General features: G+C 39.7%; 1 long non-coding RNA gene across 1 annotated transcript in view; it reads left to right on the forward strand.

Moving 5' to 3' along the window:
- The window catches only part of LOC134761990 (uncharacterized), a 115,083-nt gene that overhangs the window by 1,196 nt on the left and 91,605 nt on the right, over positions 1-22,282 (forward strand). The window contains exon 2 of the long non-coding RNA XR_010141409.1: positions 15,936-16,040. This is a non-coding gene — a long non-coding RNA (uncharacterized LOC134761990). The remainder of the gene's footprint in view (positions 1-15,935; positions 16,041-22,282) is intronic.

A 22,282-nucleotide genomic window follows, 5' to 3' on the forward strand; every position in this document is an offset into this window, starting at 1 on the left:
CAGGCTGGCTTTAGTTTTTGAATATAGAACTCAATGGTCTATGCAATGGTAAGTGTCACCCCTAGATACGTTGTTCCCACTCTCTCTCTCTTCATTGGCAAACTATACTTACATAGGTCTGATGTTATCTCCATTTTACAGACAGGAAAACTGAGTCATGGGGACAGGCTGCAGATTTGAAGAAAGGCTGGGGACAACCAGGTCTCTCTCCTCTGCTCTAGGTTTGATTTGGCCAATTAACCTTTAAATACGAGCCCTTGGCCACCTGGTCTCCATCTCTTTAGTGCGTGAGCCAGGGGGTAAGCTGTAGTCAAAAATCCTCTTCCCTAGCCCTGGCAACATAGAGAGACACTCATCTCCACCAAAAAAAAAAAAAAAAAAATCAAAAAAATTAGCCAGGCAAGGTGGTACACCTGTAGTGCAAGCTATTAATACTTGGGAGACTGAGGTGGAAGGAGTCCTTGAGCCCAGGAGTTCAGGTGTTCAGGGCTGCAGTGTACCATGATCACACCTCTGCACTCCAGCTTGGACAACAGAAGGAACAAAAAAACCCTCCTTCCCTGTCCTGAGTTGCTCACAGCCATGGTCCCTAGAACATTAACTGGATAATGTGGAGGGTGTGTCTTGAGAGCCTTTGCCATAGGTGAGATACCCCCATGGAAGCAAGTGTATTTTGCAGGATATTTTTGCAAGACAGTCCCGCAAAGTTGGTTATCCTGACTAGAAAAAAAGAAAAACCTGTGTTTTACAGGTTCACCAAGATCAACATCCATTTTTTAGCTGCCAAGGCTATGAAACTATTTAGGTTTTATTGCTAATTGGTTAGAATGCCCTCCTGTGTCTCCATATTAAAATATCACGCAAGAACTTTCAAAGGACATCATGAAATTATAACTGTGGCACTTTGGGAGGCCGAGGCAGGCAGATCACCTCAGGTTGGGAGTTTGAGACCAGCCTGACCAACATGGAGAAACCCCATCTCTACTAAAAATACAAAATTAGCCAGGTGTGGTGGTGCGTGCCTGTAATCCGAGCTACTCGGGAGACTGAGGCAAGAGAATCGCTTGAACCCGGGAGGCGGAGGTTGCGGTGAGCTGAAATCGTGTCATTGCACTCTAGTCTGGGCAACAAGAGCGAAACTCAGTCTCAAGAAAAAAAAAAAAGAAATTATAATTGTAGCATTAGAATGTATGACATCAACTGTGCTGCTTCATACTTCGCAGAAGAACAAGGAGATCTGAAGAGCCTCCCGAGTGAAGGAGTTGCAGCTGAGGAGTCTCGGTGGAAACTTCTGCTGTGTTGCAGTCACAATTTCAAGGTCTCAGGCAACACAAGGAAAGGGTTCCAGTCATTCTTATTTGGCAGCCCAGCATCTAAAGACCTTTCCTATGTTAAAGGAATAAATCTTCTGCTTATGATAAGAGCCCACTTTCCACTAAAAATAGCTCGAAAGCAATTGCTCACCTTCCCAGCCTCCCTTGCAGCTTGAGTACCCAATTCAAACTCAGTCATTTTGAGCTCTGAATTGGAAGCTAATGAGACTGGAAGCATATACCCATTCCACTCTGCCAATGGGCAGCCAGCTCTGGTTCTCTGAGGCAGCAGTGGAGTCACCCCCAGGCTAGTCTGCAGTGGGATTTGGGACATTGCTGTCTGCCTGAGTATATCCTCCAAGCCTGGTTCTTCTGCCCTGCAGAGATTCTAATTGTTACCCAATATTCTCTTAATGGCTCTTTACATACATTATCCAGAGACTGTTTATATTCTTCCAACTCAGAAAATGACTTAATTTCCAGATGCTTATTGAGCAGCTACTAGGGAGGAAACACTGGCCTGGAGACCATCCCTGTGCTCTCACAGACACAATGCAGAAAGTCACAAGTACCAGAAGGCTGGCTGGTATGTAGGAGTTCCCAGATATCTGGACCAATGCTGTGCAACAGAAATATATAATACAAACTGCACATCTTGGTCAGCTTGGTCTGCCAGAACAAAATACTATAGACTTAGTGGCTTAAAACAACAGAAATTTAGTTTCTCATAGTTCTGGAGGCTAGAAGTTCAACATCAGGGTATCAACATAGTTGGTTTCTGGTGAGGGCCCTCTTTCTGGCTTCTAGATGGCTGCCTTCCCACTGTATCCTCACATGGCAGAGAGAGAGAGAGAGAATGCTGATGTCTCTTCCAATAACAACTCTAATCTCATCATGCTGCCTCATCTCATAACCTCATCTAAACCTAATGATCTCCCACAGGCCCCATCTCCAAATATCATCATAGGGAGTTAGGGCTTCGACATAGGAATTTGAGGGGGTCCCAATTCAGTCCATAGCAGCACATATATAATTTTATGTTTTCTAATAGCCCTATTATAAAGGTAAAAAGAAACACATGAAATTAAAATTAAGTGGCTGAGTGTGGTGGCTCATGCCTGTAATCCTGGCACTTTTGGAGGCCAAGGAGGGAGGATGGCTTGAGGCCAGGGTTTTGAGACCAGCCTGGACAACATATGGAGACGTCATCTCTACCCAAATAAATAAGTAAAAACATTTTTAAAAAGAAATAATTATTAATAATATATTTTACTTAACCCAACATATCCAAAATATTATCATTTCAACATGTTGCCAATATAAAAAATTATTGCGATATTTTACATTCTTGTTTTGAATTCCAGTGTGTATTTTACACTTATAGCACATATCAGTTTGGACTAGCCATATTCAAGTGCTCAGTAGCCACATGTAGCTGCTCGCTACCATATTGAACGGCATAAATCTACAGTGTTAAAACTGAAACAAACTTTAGAGATTATTTAGTACAACCATCTCACTTTACAGATAATGATCCCAAGACCCAGCCAGATTAACTGACTTGCTCAAGAGCACACAGTTGGTAAAAAGGCAGAGATGGAACACAAACTTGAATTAGTAATTCCTTTTTTTTTTTTTTTAGAGACAGTGGTGTCTCACTCTGTCACCCCGACCGAGTGCAGTGACACAGTCATGGCTCACTGCAGCCTCAAATTCCTGAGCTCAAGTGATCTTCCCACCTCCACCTCCCAAGTTGCTAGACTCCTAGTACCTGCCGCCATGCCCAGCTATTTATTTTTTTATGTTTTTGCAGAGACAGGCTCTTGCTATGTTGCCCAAGCTGGTCTCAAACTCCTGGGCTCCAGCGATCCTCCTGACTGGGCTTCCCAAAGCACTGGGATTACAGGCCTAAGCCATGGCGCCCCACCTCTAATTCCAAGATCAGTGCTTTTCCCATGGCCTTTCCCCATTCAAAGACAGAGGAGATGGCCGGGTGCGGTGGCTCACACCTGTAATCCCAGCACTTTGGGAGGCCGAGGCGGGCAGATCATGAGGTCAGGAGATCAAGACCATCCTGGCTGACATGGTGAAACCCCGTCTCTACTAAAAATACAAAAAAAAAATTAGCCGGACGTGGTGGCAGGTGCCTGTAGTCCCAGCTACTTGGGAGGCTGAGGCAGGAAAATGGCATGAACCCGGCAGGCGGAGCATGCAGTGAGTGGAGATCTCGCCACTGCACTCCAGCCTGGGTGACAGAGCGAGACTCCTTCTCAAAAAAAAAAAAAGACAGAAGAGATGTTGAAGGACTGAGAGGACCAGACTTAGTGGAAGACGTGAAATAAAGACATACCATTGCCTCAAAAAAAGAATACAAACATGACCCCTTCATATACTTACTAAACACCTACCATATTCCTGGCATTGTGCTAGGTGCTGTAGGAAACTGAAAAAGAAATGACAAATATAAATGAATGCACAGCTTACTCACATTCTGAATTCCAAGTGCAGAGAAGAGAAAAAGTACAAGTGAAGCAAATTGATAGGACAGACCATTGGCTGAAGGCAAGACTTGGGAAGACCGTAAAGGATGAAAAGCCTTTATTTTTGGCTCTTGGCTAGCACTTGGATCCTCCCGAGTTATTGCCACCTACACAGTTTAGAAAGGGAGTGCCAGGCTTCCACCAAGGGAGCAGCATCTCTATGCTTACCTGGTCTTAGTTCTGTAGCCATGTAGCCTGGCTATCGCCTCAAAAAGTTAAGAGGCCTGAAACCTCCAACTGCTTAAAGGTTTTTCGGGGATTTTTCTGGTTTTTTTTTTGAGAAGCATCTCATTCTGTTGGCCAGGCTGGAGTGCAGTGGCTTGATCATTGTTCACTGCAGCCTTGAACTTCTGAGCTCCAGCCGTCCTCCCGCCTCAGCTTCCCCAGTAGCTGGAAACATAGGTGCATGCTGCCACGCCCAGCTAATTTTTTGTTTTGTTTTGTTTTTTATAAAGACAGTTTTTTATAGCCCATCTAATTTTTTGTTTTGTTTTGTTTTGTTTTCCTCACTATGTTGTCCAGGCTGGTCTGGAACTCCTGGCCTCAAGCCATCCTCCTGCCTCAGCCTCCCTGGTAACTGAGACTACAAGTGTGAGCCACAGTCCCCACCTCTTGCTTCAGTTTATATTAGCAGCAAGACTTCCTCTAAGTATAGTCAATAGAGCAGCATTTCCCAATGTGTGGCCCTAGGACATTGTTCGGTGTTACATGGAATAAAAATGGGAAAACTGAGTTAAACAAGCAAGAACAGGCTTTTTCACTGCAGAGCTTCTCAGCACTTTTAATATGTTTTATGCCATCAGTGGCTTAGCTTCAAGATCAAGATCCTTAACGTGCCTACACTGCCTTCCATGGATTGGCCAAAGTGAATGGCAGCACCTCACCTCACACCCTTGTCTCTCTGTCTTCCTGCCACACTAGCCCTGCGGTCACTTCCTCTAGATCCGTGTCATTGAGGGCAGCATCCACAGGCCACTTGTGGCTACTGAGCACTTGAGACATGGCTAGTCTACATTGAGATGTGCTGGAAGCAGAAAATACCTACCAGATTTTGAAGACTTAAGACTAAAAAAAAGAATGTAAATCCTCACATTAATAATTTTTATGTTGAATGCATATTGAAATAACAATATTTTAGACAGGCTGAGCTAGGTAAAATATATTATTAAAATTATTTTCACCGGCTTCTTTTTACTTTTTATAATGTGGTTGCTGGAGAAATTGTAATTACATTATGTGGATCACAGCGTATTTTTATTGGACATCCTAAAGCCTCAAGATCTGGCCGTTGGCCTACTTAATGCTAACTCTGCAAGCTTCAGATATCTGTTTGCATCCTTTCCTCAAAGCCACTTTCCCTGACCCCTTGCCTAGGTTTCCTACAAGCATGTTCCTTTCTTTTGTAGAACTTACCTTGGTTTGTAATTATACAGTATTTGTTTGGCTGTTTGACTAATGTCCATCTCCCCATTAGGGTAAAAGATCCATGAAAGCAGCAGTTGGGTTTGCTGTCCTTTATTACCATTCTTCCAGAGCCCAGAATAAAGCCTGGCACACAGAAAGGGCTTATTACATGATTACATAAGTGAAGTGTGTTGTGACTCTCCAAGAAAGGGACAGAGTTTTCAGCTTTTACTAAACTGATCTGACCACGGAACCCTCACCCCACAAAGAGTTTAGTGAGTGTTAAAGCAAACTAAACATCACCTGAGAAGGACCCCTACTTCTATATTTGAGTCCTTGTGGACAAACCATAACCTAACTTAACTGGTAGACGAGATTGAAAACCTAATTTAGGAGTATGCACCTGTAACAATAGCTGAGTCTCGGCCAAACTCAGCAGCCACACTTCAATCACTCATAGACTGCTGAGTGTTCAAACCTTGTTCAAATAAGGGAGATGCCAACCTGTAACTAATCCAGTTGTTTCTGTACCTCACCTCCAATTTCTGTACGTCACTTTCCTTTTTTTGCCTGTAAATTTGTTCTGACCACAAGGCATCCCTAAAGCCTCTCTGAATCTGCTGTGATTCTGAGGGCTGCCCAATTTGTGAATCGTGCATTGCTCAATTAAACTCCTTTAAATTTAATTCGGCTGGAGTTTTTCTTTTAACGTGAGGGATCAGAATTCTCCAGGAACACAGTCTGGGAAGCATCGGGTGAGAGACTACAGAAGAAGGTGATTGAGCCTAAATTGAAATTTCCCTTTGCAGTATGACCTCAGCTCTCCTGAATGTTGAAGGTAGCTTCTGATAGGTATATTTTGGTTTCTTTCTTTTTTTTTTCTGTTTGACAGGGTTTCACTCCACCACACTCAGCTTTCTTTTTTTTTCTTTGTAGAGATGTGGTTTCACCATGTTGCCCAGGTTGGCCTCGAACTCCTGAGCTCAAGGGATTTGCTAACCTCGGCTCCCCAAAGTGCTGGAATTACAGGTGTGAGCCAACTATGCGTTGCCTGGTTTCCTTACCTTTTATGTTTCCCCTCCCTTGCAAATCATGAGCTCCAATTTCTTGAAATCTTCCAAAACATCTAGGGGAAGATGAATAATTTATTTTCATGCAACTTCATGCATGCTGTTCGTACATCGTTTTGTGTGTTTTTCTCCTGCATTTATACAGACAATGAGCAGGTTAAAAATTAGGTTTAACCAGCGTTTGGGGGAGTTCAAAGGGATTTACTTGAGAAACCCGCTAGGCCTGGCGCATTTCTTTAGGGAGAGGTTGTGCATGGTAATTGGCCACGTTATGAGAGGCTCAGGGAACGCTTGTCAAGCTCCACTCACCCCACCCTTCCCACTCCTATAAAAAAAAAAAAAAAAAATACCAGAGTGGTTCAGCTCAGAGTGTTAATTAATTATTTATTTAGAGATGGAGTCTCCCTCTGTTGCCTCTGTTGCCCACAGGATCTCGGCTCACTGTAACCTCCGCCTCCCAGGTTCAAGCAATTCTTCCACCTCAGGCTCCCAAGTAGCTGGGATTACAGGTGTGTGCCACCACACCTGGCTAATTTTTGTATTTTTAGTAGAGACAGGGTTTCGCCATGTTGACCAGGCTGGTCTTAAACTCCTGACCTCATGTGATCCTCCTGCCTCGGCCTCCCAAAATGCTGGGATTACAGGCATGAGTCACCTCAGCCAGCCAAGAGTGTTATTTAATTTACCAGATTAATAATCTTCTCCTACTTGTCCTGTACACAAAAGCTAAATGACCACTGATGAGATCAGCCAAGAACTTCATGACTCTGAGCAAGCCTAGAGATCAGCAGCTCCTGTTGATGGCTGATGTGACGCCTTGGTTCTTGTCTTCTTGGCTTAAAATAATTTAAACAGGAAACACACAGCAAAGGAGGCGTAGCATAGAGTAATTTATTGCAAAAGAAAAATACTATTTTGAAAGTTAGGTGCAGAGTAGACAGTTGATATGGTTTGGCTCTGTGTCTCCATCCAAATCTCACCTTGAATTGTAATCCCTATAATCCCCACGTGTCAAGGGCAGGACCAGGTGGAGGCAATTGAATCCTGGGGGCGGTTTCCCCCATGCTGTTCTCATGATAGTGAGTGAGTTCTCATGAGATCTGATGGTTTTATGTGTCTGGCATTTCCTCTGCTGGCTCTCACTCTCTCTCCTGCCATCCTGTGAAGAGGTGCCTTCTGCCATGATTGTTAAGTTTTCTGAGGCCTCCCCAGCCATGCGGAACTGTGAGTCAATTAAATCTCTTTTCTTTATAAATTACCCAGCCTCGGGTATTTCTTCATAGCAGCGTTAGAATGGACTAATACAACAGTACACCCTGAGAGAGTTCAGAGCAGGCTGTGTGTAAGGATGAGACAGCAAAACCTGGCACTAGGGGACTCCCTTTCCGGAAGTCTTACATGATTATTCATAAGAAGGTAGGAAGAGGTATTGCCAGTAAGCGTGTTCTGGGGGGTCCTCTGGGTGCACATGTGCAGTAGCCACACGTTTGTTCATACGTCACATGTCTCATTAGCACCTTAAATCTCCAAGGGGTGTGTCTTTTACTATTATAATGAGAAAAGGGTCAGTCTGAGGACAGGTAAAATGAAAATGTACATGCTCTCTAGAGGGGAAAGTCCCTACTGAAGATAGCTTTGCTCGGATGAGCTCAGTTACAATGCGAATGCTGAGGCTTATTGTGTTGACTGTACGGTCATTGCAGTTGCTGCCTCCCAAGAATGTGGTTGCTTCCTTGACTACCTATCCTGCCTCACTCCCAGGGTGAGAACTGTAGCCAGCACTGATGAAACACAGCTGAGCAAACCATGCAGCCCACCTGCTGGCATGCTTCTCTCTCCCACCACTTCCATAGACTGGAAGAGGGCAGGGCAAATGGCAGACTGGAGGCCTAGATCACCAAGTGAAGTTCAATTTTAAATGCTCTGAGCATCTCCAAAGTTCTGTGGGGGGGGGGGGGGGGGGAACAAAACAAAACAAAACAAAACAAAACAAAACCTGATCCAAAATGGCCCATTTTCTAGCAAAATATGTGATAAAGAACTGATCCTAGAAGATATAGAATAAATGGACCAGTAAACACAAACACAAGAAAAAAATTAATAAAAATGACTATCCTATCGAACCTCCTACCCCAAAATGTCAAGTCAGGTCAGTTTCCTTAAACTACCAAACTCTTGGTTAAATCCAGTTTTTCACCTATTCTTGTACCTATACCACCACAGCAGAAGAAACTACAAAAAAGCACTGCTAAATTCAATTAATGACCACTAACCTCAACAAGTCTTTTTTTGTTTGTTTTTTGAGATGGAGTCTTGCTCTGTCGCCCAGGCTAGAGTGCAGTGGCATGATCTTGGCTCACTGCAAGCTCCTCCTCCTGGGTTCACGCCCTTCTCCTGCCTCAGCCTCCGGAGTAGCTGGGACTACAGGTGCCCGCCACCATGCCCGGCTAATTTTTTTGTATTTTTAGTGGAGACGGGGTTTCACCCTGTTAGCCAGGACGGTCTAGATCTCCTGACCTCGTGATCCGCCCGCCTCGGCCTCCCAAAATGCTGGGATTACAGGCGTGAGCCACCGCGCCTGGCCCCCCTTTTTTTTTTGAAACAGTCTTGCTCTGTCGCCCAGGCTGGAGTGCAGTGGCGCCATCTCAGCTCACTGCAAGCTCCATCTCCCAGGTTCACGACATTCTTCTGTCTCAACCTCCTGAGTAGCTGGGACTACAGGCGCCTGCCACCATGCCCAGCTAATTTTTTTAATACTTTTAGTGAGACGGGGGTTAGCCAGGATGGTCTCCATCTCCTGACCTCGTGATCCGCCCGCCTCGGCCTCTCAAAGTGCTGGGATTACAGGCGTGAGCCACCGCATCCAGCCTTCAACAGGTCTTTTAATTCTGCCCAGCAATAAAATTCTATTTCCCTGGACCACGTACCCCATTTACTCCTCCTTCTAGACAACCCTCTCACATCTTTCTCCTCGAACGTCCATCATCTCTCCCATCCTCACCGTCAGCTGATGACCTGACTTCATATTGCATTAGAAAAATAAAAACAACATCCATGAGCCCCTCCTCTATCACACCCATCCACCTATTTGTACCTGTACCATGTCCTCAGCCTCCCTTCCTGTTCAGACTGTGCTTCTATCTAAACTCACACCCCCTCCATTTACACACCAGATTCCGTCCCCTCTCACTTACGCAAGGACAGCACTCCAACTATCTTTTGCTCTCCGCTGGATCATTCCCATCAGCATACAAGTCAGTTATAATTTCTCCCTCTTTAAAAAATGCAGTTAACTCCACTTCCCTCTCTAGACTCACCCTATTCCCTGCTGCCCTTTCCAGTAAAATTCCTTTAAAGAGTCCTCTGTGCTCCCTGGTTCCAATTCTTACCTATTACGTCCTATTAGGCTCCAGCCAGCTTTGCCCCCCCACCCCAACCGCTCTCATCAAGGTCGCCCTTAGCCTCCACCAAGCCACAATCCTCCGCTCTCACTCCCTGCTCCTGGACCACTCCCTCCTCCATGAAGCCCCTTCTGGCTTCCCTCCTCTCTCCCTGGTCCCTCATCTCAGTCTCCTCTGTTCACCGATTCCTTGTTGCTGGAGAGCCTGGGGATCAGTCCATAGACCTCTTCATTTTTGTTTACCTAAAACCACTCATTTGATAATCTTATCTACTCATGGTCTCATGTTTTCAAAGCCATCTGTATGTCGTTCTCAGATCTTTTTTTTTTTTCGAGATGGAGTCTCGCTGTCTCCCAGGCTGGAGCGCAGTGGTGCGATCTCAGCTCACTGCAAGCTCTGCCTTCCGGGTTCACGCCATTCTCCTGCCTCAGCCTCCAGAGTAGCTGGGACTACGGGCGCCCACCACCACGCCCGGCCATTCTTTGTATTTTTAGTAGAGACGGGGTTTCACAGTGTTAGCCAGGATGGTCTCGATATCCTGACCTCGTGATCCACCCTCCTAGGCCTCCCAAAGTGCTGGGATTACAGGCGTGAGCCACCGCGCCCGGCCCGTTCTCAGATCTTATCTCCAGGCTGAACCTCCTCCCTGAACCCCACACTTGCGTATCCCCTTACGCACATGAAAAACATCTCAAATGCATCATATCCAAAACTGAATCACTGATCATCCCTAGAAATCTACTCCCACCTCCATCTTCCCAACTCAATAAATGGCAAACAAATCCTTCCAGTCACTCCAGCCAAACATTGCAGTCAGATTTGACTTCTCCCATTTTTTTTCTTTCTTTCTTTCTTTTTCTTTTTTTTTTTTTTTTTTTTTTTTTTTACAGGGTCTGGCTCTGTCGTCCAGGCTGGAGTGCAGTGGTGCGATCTCGGCTCACTGCAAGCTCCGCCTCCCGGGTTCACGGCATTCTCCTGCCTCAGCCTCCCGAGTAGCTGGGACTCCAGGCGCCCACCACCACGCCCGCTAATTTTTTGTATTTTTAGTAGAGACGGGTTTCACTGTGTTAGCCAGGATGGTCTCGATCTCCTGACCTCATGATCCGCCCGCCTCGGCCTCCCAAAGTGCTGGGATTACAGGCATGAGCCACTGTGCCCGGCCAACTCATTTCCTCTTTCAGTATTTATCATCTCTCCATCTTCATGGGTGCCTGAGCATAGGACATTCCTAATAGCAGAGTGATTCAACGTCAGTGGAAGATGGGGAGAGGGATTATTGGATAGGCAACTGATAATCCTTATGACAGTGTTCTGCTTTTCAAAATATTGACTTGGAATCTGAGGTCTCTGGGTCATGTGTATTCCTACCTCATCCGGATATTGTTTTTCTGAAGAGAAGGAACATAGAAACTGCAAAGCAGCCCACATAGCTTTATCTGAGTTCATCTTCTTGCAGGACTTTGCTAAAAGTAGCAATAAGAGCCACTTATTACTGCATGTAATATTTTCAACATTTTCTGCCATTTTAGTTTGACAGTCTCATTAGGCATGTAGTTCATTTTTAAACATACATCAAATGATGGTTTAACCAAATGGTTATTATTATTTCTTAATGCCAGCTCTGTCTTGTACCGTATGAAACTTATCCAACTACTTTCTGACTACCTTGTTCAGCCACATTTTAGTTTGCATTACTATCAACACCTCACTTCTAAATGATGCCTCTTTCAAGAATTGTGTTTAGTAAACACATAAAAAAAGTATAACCTTAAAACATATCTGGAGGAAGACAGTTCATGGCCGCTTCTGGTGGCTTCATACTCATTAAGCAAATGATGATTGTCTTCCATTCTCAGGATATCAGAAATAGAAGATTGCTGGTTGGACTTCAGCCTACTCTTCCTCATTCTAAAGAAGTCAACAGAAGAATGGTTGACTTTTATCTCTTGATTTACTGCTTACAGACAATGAATCATGCCTATTCTCACTGGCCAAAGCTATTGCAACAGTGGCTATGACAATTAGTTTTTTTAGCTGGAAATACTGGCACACTTCAGTAATGCAAGGATCATTCAATAATTAGGAAGGGGAGACAACATATTGAAAACATGGATGAAATTGGAAATCATCATTCTCAGTAAACTATCACAAGAACAAAAAACCAAACACCGCATATTCTCACTCATAGGTGGGAATTGAACAATGAGAACACATGGACACAGGAAGGGGATCATCACACTCTGGGGACTGTTGTGGGGTGGGGGGAGGGGGAAGGATAGCATTGGGAGGTATACCTAATGCTAGATGATGAGTTAGTGGGTGCAGTGCACCAGCATGGCACATGTATACATATGTAACTAACCTGCACATTGCGCACATGTACCCTAAAACCTAAAGTATAATATTAATAAATTTTAAAAAAATAAGCCATAAAAAAGAAAAAAAATTCAAAAAAGAAACCAACAGTCAACTAAGTTCTTAGGGATCTGGTAACCACTTATCCCAGCCAATATTACCAAAATTTTTGTCTCAGAGTTTTTAAAATTAAGATATAATCCACATACCATAAATTTTGCCCTTTAAAAAAAAAAAAAAAGAAAATACAACATGTTCCCATCATATACCTATGTGTACTCACACACTGTGCTTCACACACTGTGCTTCATCTTCTGCTATTATGAATGAATGTTTAGGCTTCTATATTATGCTAAGACTTCCCCTTTTATACTATATCCCATACCCACATTCACATTTGGTTTACATGGATATAGCTCCTGTGATTCTGTTCTCTTTTGGATAATTCAGGTCTGCTTTTCTGCTAGGTTATATAGCTTAAAAATATAGGTTACATAGCTTAAAAGTATACAAGCATTATGGTACAAATCCTGCATCAAAACATGTTTATTATATAAATATCCTCTATCAGCTCATGTTTCATTTCTTTTTTATTTTGAGATGTCTAATGAGGTGGGCATTAGTCATATGGCTATTTATATTTAAATTAAAGTAAATATAATTAAATATTCATTTTCTCAGTTGCACATTTTAAGTGCTCAGTAGCCTCTAGTGACTATCATACTGGATAGTGCAGATTATATAATATTTTCATTTTGTAGAAAAATCAATTATATGACCATATATAATGAAAATATGCAAGTTTCTTAACGCCTGGAGATAATTAAATAGTACATATCAAGACATGGGAGACACAACAAATGTTCTATGCAAAGGAAAAATTATAGCCTTAAATGCATAAATTAGAAAAGAAGAAAGTTGAACTCTAATTAGTTTAGAAAATCAGCAAAAGAATAAACCCAATAATTGTAGGTAAATAATAAGAAAATAAATTCATAAAATGAAAACTAGGCCAATAAAGAGGATCACCAAAGGCAAAAATTGGTTTTCTAAAATTGGTGATAACATTTATCAACCTCTTCAGGCTTATCAAGGAACAACAAATGTTACACAGAAAATAAATATTAAGAATAAAAATGTGTTTAATGGCATACTTAGTGATTAGAAAGAAAATGAGGTCACACTATTAATTACTTTGAGTAAATTTAAAGCGTAAGCAGAAATACACAACTATCTAGAAAAATACTACTTACCAGCACTTAATCAAGAATAAATAAAAATCCTGAATAATCATTTAAGTATTAAGTAATTGGTGTAGTAGCAAATAAAAAAACAAGTAGCACTAGCCGGTTTTATAGATTAACTCTATAAAATTCTCAGTAAGATCATTCCAAAACTCTGGAAAAGTAGACGACAGAGATGAAGAGTATTCTGCAAATCATTCTGTTAATTCATTAAACTTAATGCTATACCTGACAAGAGTACAAGAATATACAGAACAATAAACAAAGATGAAAAAACTTTTAAAATATATTACAATTAGTATTAAATTATGTAGCACATAAAAGTGTATAATATGGACAAATCTAATTTGCCTTAAAAATACCAGGCTGATTAAACAATAGAAATATAATTTACCATAATAACAGATTAAAGGGAAAATTATATAAACATTTCTATTGATGCATCATACAAGCTTTTAAACATGAACTTAAAACACAACGCTTTTAAAACATAAACATTCAGTAACTGTAAAAACTACTCTTAGCGTACTAAAAATGGAAGGTAACTCATTTAAATTAACATAGGGTATATACAAAAATAACCCTACTTCAATATTAAAGGAGAAATATTTGAATCATTCTCTTTGAAGTCAGAAGTAAAATATGAGTATTATTGCCATTTCTGTTCAATATTGAAATGGTAGTATGAACCAATGCATTAAGACTAAATAAATACAAAATCTAAAAAAATAAAAGATTCTGTAAAAAGAATGCACAAAAAACATTCATTGTCGGCCGGGCGCGGTGGCTCACGCCTGCAATCCTAGCACTTTGGGAGGCTGAGGCGGGCGGATCACTAGGTCAGGAGATGGAGACCATCTTGGCTAACACGGTGAAACCCAGTCTCTACTAAAAATACAAAAACAAACAAACAAAAAACTTAGCCGGACGTGGCGGGCGCCTGTAGTCTCAGCTACTCGCGAGGCTGAGGCAGGAGAATGGCATGAACCCAGGAGGCAGAGGTTGCAGTGAGCCGAGATGGAACCCAAGAGGCGGAGGTTGCAGTGAGCCGAGATTGCGCCACTGCACCCCAGCATGGGCAAGAGAGCGAGACTCCGCCTCAAAAAAAAATCATTATCTAGCAAGCCTATTTTACTGTTCATTTATGTCTCTGCTCTCACGTGTCTTTCTTGTCAATTTTCTGATTGGTTCTATATAGCAGGATCTACAATTTTCATGTTTCCATGAAAACTGCCTTCCTTGTAGGTGCAGCCAGAGGTAGTGCCTTGCAGAAATTCGTAGTCCAGGAAGACCAAGAAGCCTGAACATTTCTGTCTCTTGTTCTCTGTGTGGTGATATGCCCAGCAGAGACTCTGTTTCTTTGTGATGCTAAATTCAAAAAGATAGTTTCTTTCTCTGTGATCATAATTTCTATAGGAAGGCTCTTTATATCCCACTTTCACAAGGTTCTAGCTACTCTTGGAATGCCTTGGTTTCCAAGCACAAATAAAACTATCTTCTTTCATGATCTTATCAGCAAAATAAAGTGGCAGAGGATTTTGAAAGTGGCAGAGGCTTTTGGATGTTGCTAAAGCCTGGTTGCTTCACCTCTCCATGGCTGTTCTTCAGCTTTTCCATCACTTTTGAATCCAATCCCTGGTATTAATGTCACTCTCAGTGAAATAATTACAGTGATTTCTCTTTTCCTGACCTGACCCTAGTGATACAGATATGAGCCAATAAGGAGAAAAGGGAGTTCCTGGGACAATGATGAACAACTGTGCAACAGGCTGAAGGGGAATTAAGGAAAGACAATCAATTGATAAAATCCTAAAACTGAAGAATCAATAATGTGAGAAAGGATGGTTTTGAAGTATTTCTTGTACTCCTAACTCAATCTACAGTAACTAAAATATGAAATCACTCCTCAGTGATATTAATTTCAGAGAATCTAATAGCAGCCAACTCTTACTTTCATGACTTGACCTAGTGTAAATTTTTCTAAAATTGATGATTGTTCTACACAAAGGGTCCAAAGGTTGCCATGTCTTTGGAAGGCAAACTGATAAAGGAGATAGGCTTCCAGAAGAGATTCAGTCTTTCCTTTAAAATGGAAAATATGATTTCAGAAGATGGAGCACAAAGATTTCAAGAGGAAAGTTGCCAGTGGAAAAAAAATGTGAAATCTAGGACATACCAAATAACATGAGAACAATGTCTGTGGGAGGAAATAGGAGACTAGCAACTTCCTGTTTGGCACAGGTGTACTGGAAAGTGGAGTGGGCTTACTATGGTCTTCAAGGTTCTAGTAAAAACAGACTGGGTCCTGGTGGATATCAGAACTGTAATTGATTATGGTCTGCATTCTGAATAGGTGTGGTTTCATCTTTGTTTTCAACTGAAAATTGGTAACTCTTCACTGAACCAAATACTGGAGTCTCCATGCGAATGCATCTGTATGAATTTTAAGATTTTAGAACTTTAGGGAAATAATCAGGTGGTATGCTTTGAAAATTGAATTGTATGTGGATATTAATTTGCTTGGAAACCAATATCTACTCATTCATTAACTCGTATTCATTCTACAAATATATATTGATCCCCTGTTGTGCACTTGACACTTTTCTAGGTGCTGGTGATATGGTAGTGAAACAACACATCGGAAACCCCTGGCTTGATAGAGCTGATTCCTGAGTTTGTAGAATAAGATGAAAGATTAAACATCAAATAAAAGGTCAGTATTTTTTAAATGTCTCAATAATATAGAGGTGAAGGTGCCTGCATTTAAAAGTCCAATACAAAAAGAAGAAATTTCTTAGCAATGATGCATGGATATGTTAATTTTTATTATATTATCTTATTTAAATATAGTAGATAATGCATGTCATTTATAAAATATTTATTGTATTCAAATTTTGAAAATAAATGTGTTTACAACCTTACCGTCAATTTCTCCATCACTCCTACTAAAAGTCATAAACGCCTCTTTCCAAAAAGACCAAATTTCTCACGATAGCCTTGGTAAATTTCTCATTTATAAAATTTTTAAAATTAATTTCAATGCAGAAAAATAAGTATAAAAATTGAGGAAAAGTGTAATCATATAACTAGTACTGAATAGAGTAACTTTTATATCTACATGGGAAAAACATTTTGTTTTTTAGTGTTGCATATTTCTTTAAAAAGTCAAATGGAAACTTTTTATTTTTATTTATCCTGCAAAGTTAACTTAAACATTTGAAGGTTCATGAATTTTTACATCTGACATTTGCTCAATCCCAGAACCTGGCTTCAAAATGAAGTAGATCTTGCTAAGGGGAATTTTTAATATTAAAGCATACTTCAGTCTTTCTATATTGTATTAATTAAATTTAGGAAATTTATTATGAGGTACATTATATTAACTAATATTTTAAAAATCTAGTTTTAATGTAATTTTTCAACAGACTAAAGAAAGGGAAGTTATTCAAATTAATAGGATTTTTTATATTACTTCATAGTATAGTGAGTAAAACATCCTTCTATTAGGAGGAATTGCTTGACATTAGGGATATTATTAAATATAATTGGAAGGGAGCAAAGAAGAATTAGCAGCTTTTGTAACAAACCAGCAGACACAGAAATCATGGGAAGAGAATTGCTAATTTAAGGCATCTTGTGTGAGTGCTTCAAAGATGGGGAAAACTCTGTAATGGAAGACAGAAAGCGATTTTAAACTTACTGATTATTTTGCAAGATGAAGGGACAGGAGAGCCATTAGAGCCATATCCTAAATGGGACACAATATAGAATAATATTATTTAATAGGCCATTTTTATGATAGAAGTAAATCACAAAAACAGCATAATTACAAGTGGAGAAAAAAGCCCTCAAATATGTAGATATGAATAGCTAGTTAGAAAAGAAAGAAAGTAACATTGAAAGACATTCTCCGATAATGCTTTTTTCTTATATTACATATATCCAATAATCTATAACATCATGTGAATATGTTTATAATTTTGAAACATCGCTTTAATTATATTTATTATATTATATATTATATTATTATTATGTCAACTTATTTTCTTTACCCATGTCTACTTAGTAAAGAATTATGTGTGAGAGTTCTCGCAGTTTTGCCCACATCCTACAACCATGTTTGCATCTCTGTATTTCAGGCATATGAGTGTTAATCTAAAATTTACTAAAATCCTTCAGGGATTCTACAACCACTTTTTATACACAGTGTAAACATTTAACATTATTTGATATTTTCGAAACTACCAAGCCCTGACACTCACCATATCATTGAAATAGTATTTTAAAAAAATACCTTCAGGCCGGGCGCAGTGGCTCACGCCTGTAATCCCAGCACTTTGGGAGGCCGACGCGGGCGGATCACGAGGTCAGGAGATCGAAACCATCCTGGCTAACACGGTGAAACCCCGTCTCTACTAAGTACACAAAAAACTAGCCAGGCGTAGTGGCGGGCGCCTGTAGTCCCAGCTACTCGGGAGGCTGAGGCAGGAGAATGGCGTGAACCGAGCGAGCAGAGCTTGCAGTGAGCTGAGATCACGCCACTGCACTCCACCCTGGGCGACAGAGCGAGACTCCGTCTCAAAAAAAAAAAAAAAAAAAGTTCCTTTAGAGATAAAAATAATTTCTTATGTTTTTACCAGATTATTGCAGCCTAGTCAAGCTGCTGTAACAAAATACATCAGCTGGGTGACTGGGTTGCTTATAAATGGCAGAAATGTATTTCTCACAGTCCTGGGAGCTGGGAAATCCAAAATCAAGGCGCAAGCACGTGCAGCGTCTGGTGAGGGCCCATTTTCTCACAGATAATGCCTTCTCCCTGTGTCCTCATGAGGTGGAAGGAACAAAGGAGCTTTCCTGGGCCGGTTTTATAAGTGCACTAATTACATAAGAGGTTCTTTCACCTCCCAAAGACCTCACCTCCTAATACCATACCTATATGAGTTTTAGGACCTAATTTACACTTAATATGAAATTTGAGGGAGCACAAACGTTCAGGCCATAGTATATATATCAATATCATTTTTTGTATCTTTTCTACTTAATATTTATAAGCAGTATTGAACTTCATAATGCCTCTAATTTCTATTTTCTTCTGTCTCAAATCTTCTTTATTGTGACATTTTTGATCATTTGTATTTGATTTTTTACTTCTCTTCAAATAATCCTATTTTCTCATATAAGAATTTTGTTGCTCCGTTCTCCCTTCATCAATTTTGTTTGTAACATACTAACCTTACTCAGTGCTGTAAGATAAATGCAACTTTCTTAACTGGATCATCAAATAGACTACCTCTTGTAAAGAACTATAAAGCTGTTCATATAAGGTCTAAAACATAATTCAATTTGAAAAAAATTAAAAATAGATATTAAATATGTATCCAAGAAAGAAAAGTATAACCTAATATTTTTTATGAGTTTTGAATCTAAAATTAAATGCTGGTCAATAATGAATTCTTTTTATTGTGAAACAAAATATTTAATGAAGGTGTTTTACTGTGATATATATTATTTATAATTTGATAGCCCTTACTCTAGTAAAGTGCACAGTGGATTACTAGTTCAGAAACTGAGGCATGTTTTCAGTTTCTGCTACTATTCAGCTATTTCACTTTGGAAGTCACCTACATCTCCAGGTCTAGTACTTTTCCAGTGGCTTGAGTAGGAAGACAGCCTGGATTATGTCTTGGCACCCTCAAAAGCAATGAGACAATGAAGACTGTCAATGCAAATATAATATTTATCTGTTTATGGAATCCCTTTGTTATTTGTTTTTATATTTGTATATCTCACTTATACTAGAAATCAATAAAATAATGAACTGCCACTCTGAAGATTCAGAAATCAATCTTCTTTCTGACAAGTATAAAACTACTCCATGTAATCCATTTCATGTTTCATTTTCTTTGTTTGCTTTTCAAATAGTTACAAAGCTTTCTACTGAGAAATGTTCTCTTTCACATCCCCTTGAAATGGAGATGCTGAGTAAGTCTTTGAGATACCCAGGGTTCTAATGGAATGGCAGCTGTTTGATACATTGTATGGTTGGTTGAGTAATTAAATAAAACATCATTTTTTCTTTACATTTTATTTTACCTAGTACTGTTGCAGAAGTAGGGGGTGGTTATACAAAGAGACTTATGAGCTGGCCTCCTGCCTTTTAATCACTCACATTCTAATGGAAAGAACCCACAGATATTTAAGCAAGCTTGAAAAATCATGGAAGACTGTGTAGAAGGCAATGTGTGAGTTATCAAAAAGCCAATTAGCGTATAATCCATTTAAGACAGAATGACCATTTCAGGAAGAGGATATAACATAAGCATTGTACAAATGACTCAGGTGAGAATAACACCAGAAGACATATAAATAGTTTTGCATGTCAGGGGCATGGGGATAAGTAGGAGATATGATGAGAGGAGATGGAGGGAACAAATCATTAATGACATTTTATATTTTGCTAAAGTTATTGAATTTTATGCTGGGGATTTTAGGTGGAGAAGTGACCCTACCAGGAGTATGTCTGAAAGAGATTCGTGTATCAGCAGCATGAAGGATAGATCTGACAGGGATCTGAAGCAGGACGAACATTTAATAGATGAGAGAGATGCATAGAGCAGCAAAGACAGTGCACGTTAGTGAGCCTTCAAAAATGTTTCCTGAGTCGAAATGAATGGAAGAGGTTTGTTGAAACTTTCCTTTCTCATGTCTTATTTTTAGAAAATGTCAATAGTAGCTATTCATTGGGTTGCTTCAGAGTTACTCAGCTGAACCCCAGTGAGGGTGTGAGATAGTTGAAGTCTGGGTGAATGACCCATGTCATCACAGGTGCTTCAAAAATGTCATCAAACACTCATCTACAGATGGCCCCGTTGTTCTGCGTGGTCTTTACAGGTCCTGAGTCTTACGCTGCAGTCTGATGCACAAAATAGTATTCTGCTTTTTGCAATGAAATCAGTACACACCTTAATTATTCCCTTCGCGCTTGGACAAATGGCCTGTCAGGGATTGCACTGACTTTGGTTGTCAGGCACACTCCTTGGTTACTAACTCTGTTTAAAGATTTTGTTTATTTTTTTGTGTGTGTCATTTTCAGAAAGTTTTGCCAATAAAATAAATCATTTAGAAGTTTCCTAAATAATTCTCAAAGGTAGGCTATACCAAAGAAGAAGCTGCTTTCTCATAATTAAAAGCTGACTGCAACATTTTAATTTTTAAAACATTTTCACATTTTTATAAATGTGTCATCATAACACTGTCATATAAATGAAAAGAAATACAATTTTTCCCATGTTGGAAATGAATAGTGTAAAGATTGACTTTGGAGAAGTGGGTAAAATTGCTTGGTTCAAAAGGAAAAAAAAAACCTCACCACTAAATATCACTATTTCAATATCCATAGTACATCTATTGGTGGTAATACTTTGTTAGTTTGGCTTTGGCAGTAAAAAATATTATTATACACATAAAATAGTTTATCTTTTATATTCATATGTTTCCAAGCCTCATATTCTAAAAAGCCTAAAAACAATGACAGGCCCAGTAACACTGATGACCTTGGCAAGCAGACTGTAGCCTCTTATGTAGCATTTTACATTCAAGCAAATCAGGGGACCCCAAATGAATGATTAAATCTGGATACGGTGCAAAAAAATGTCCAGAATTGGTCTGAAGCAACTTATTATCCCAAAAATGTAAGGAAGATTTCAAAAACTACATACCAAAAACTCTCATGGTACAATTGGAAGAGGATTCTATTGTTAGGACGAGGCAATTTTAGTAGCAAAACAAGTGGAAGTTACTGAAAAATTGATTGACATTAATTAGTGATAAAAAATGATAATTTTTTTACTTAATAAAAATTCCTTAATGACATTTGGTGAATAGTAGGTAACCAACGCATTCTGTAAACTGAGAAGAAAGGGAAGAACTCCAGCATTCATCCTAATATTCTTATACAACTGCAACTAAATAATTGATGAAATATTTTTTAAGTTAAGAATTCCAGCTAATAAAGAAAAAAGATTAATAGAATTGTAGTATCAACATATTGCAATCACGAATGAAATTGTAGACACAAAAAATTATTATCAATGGCTGCCCAAAATTATGAGAAATGCTACAGAAGATTAGGCTAACACTTGAACCCACTGTCAATATTAGCATTTTTAAAAAAAAGGAAAGGAAAGTGTACACAGCATTTACATTATAGGAAATACAAATATTTCATTATAAATCCTATAAAATAATTCAATATATTTCTTTAATAATAAGAGGAGCAAGGAGTAACAAGAGGGAGTTTGCTACCTGGGAAGGGAAGGTGTTAAATGACATGGGAAGTGAGGTGTGGTATGTCAACCAGCTGACAAAGTTCAAGACTCAAATATGTCAGGAGGCTCTAGGTAGCAACAATGGCTCAAAGGCTGTTCCACGAATAGGACATAGACTGAGACTAAGCATACATTTTGTGTGTGTATCTGTGCTCTGGGTTGTGATGGAGAAGTCTGGAAGTTCAAGATTTCGGCAGCATAGTTACTGAGGGAATGGATGAGCTATGGAGGCTGCCTACTGAGATGTGTTAGGCCACATACATCCAAAAGCATAGAGTTCTCAATCAAAATTAAAGCAATTTGTCTAAATTGGGGAGAAAAATAAGATTAGGTAATTGCCTCATAATTATATTTCAAGAGCAAAGTTTTGGAATCAGTTTTATGTATATATATACACAGACACACACATATACATATACATATACATATTCATATACATATACATATACATATAGTGGAGATATATGTCTATAGATCTGTCTATCTATCTACGTATATTCAAGTTTGGAGATCTATTTCCAAGTTCTAACATTATATAGCAGTGTGGTCTTGGATTATTTACTTCATTTCACTGAGGATATTTCTCAACTGTTTAATGAGAACAAATTGTATGTATAAGAGTAGAGTT

Source organism: Pongo abelii, chromosome 8, assembly GCF_028885655.2.
Source record: "Pongo abelii isolate AG06213 chromosome 8, NHGRI_mPonAbe1-v2.0_pri, whole genome shotgun sequence".
In the NCBI taxonomy this organism is placed as follows: Eukaryota; Metazoa; Chordata; class Mammalia; order Primates; family Hominidae; genus Pongo; species Pongo abelii.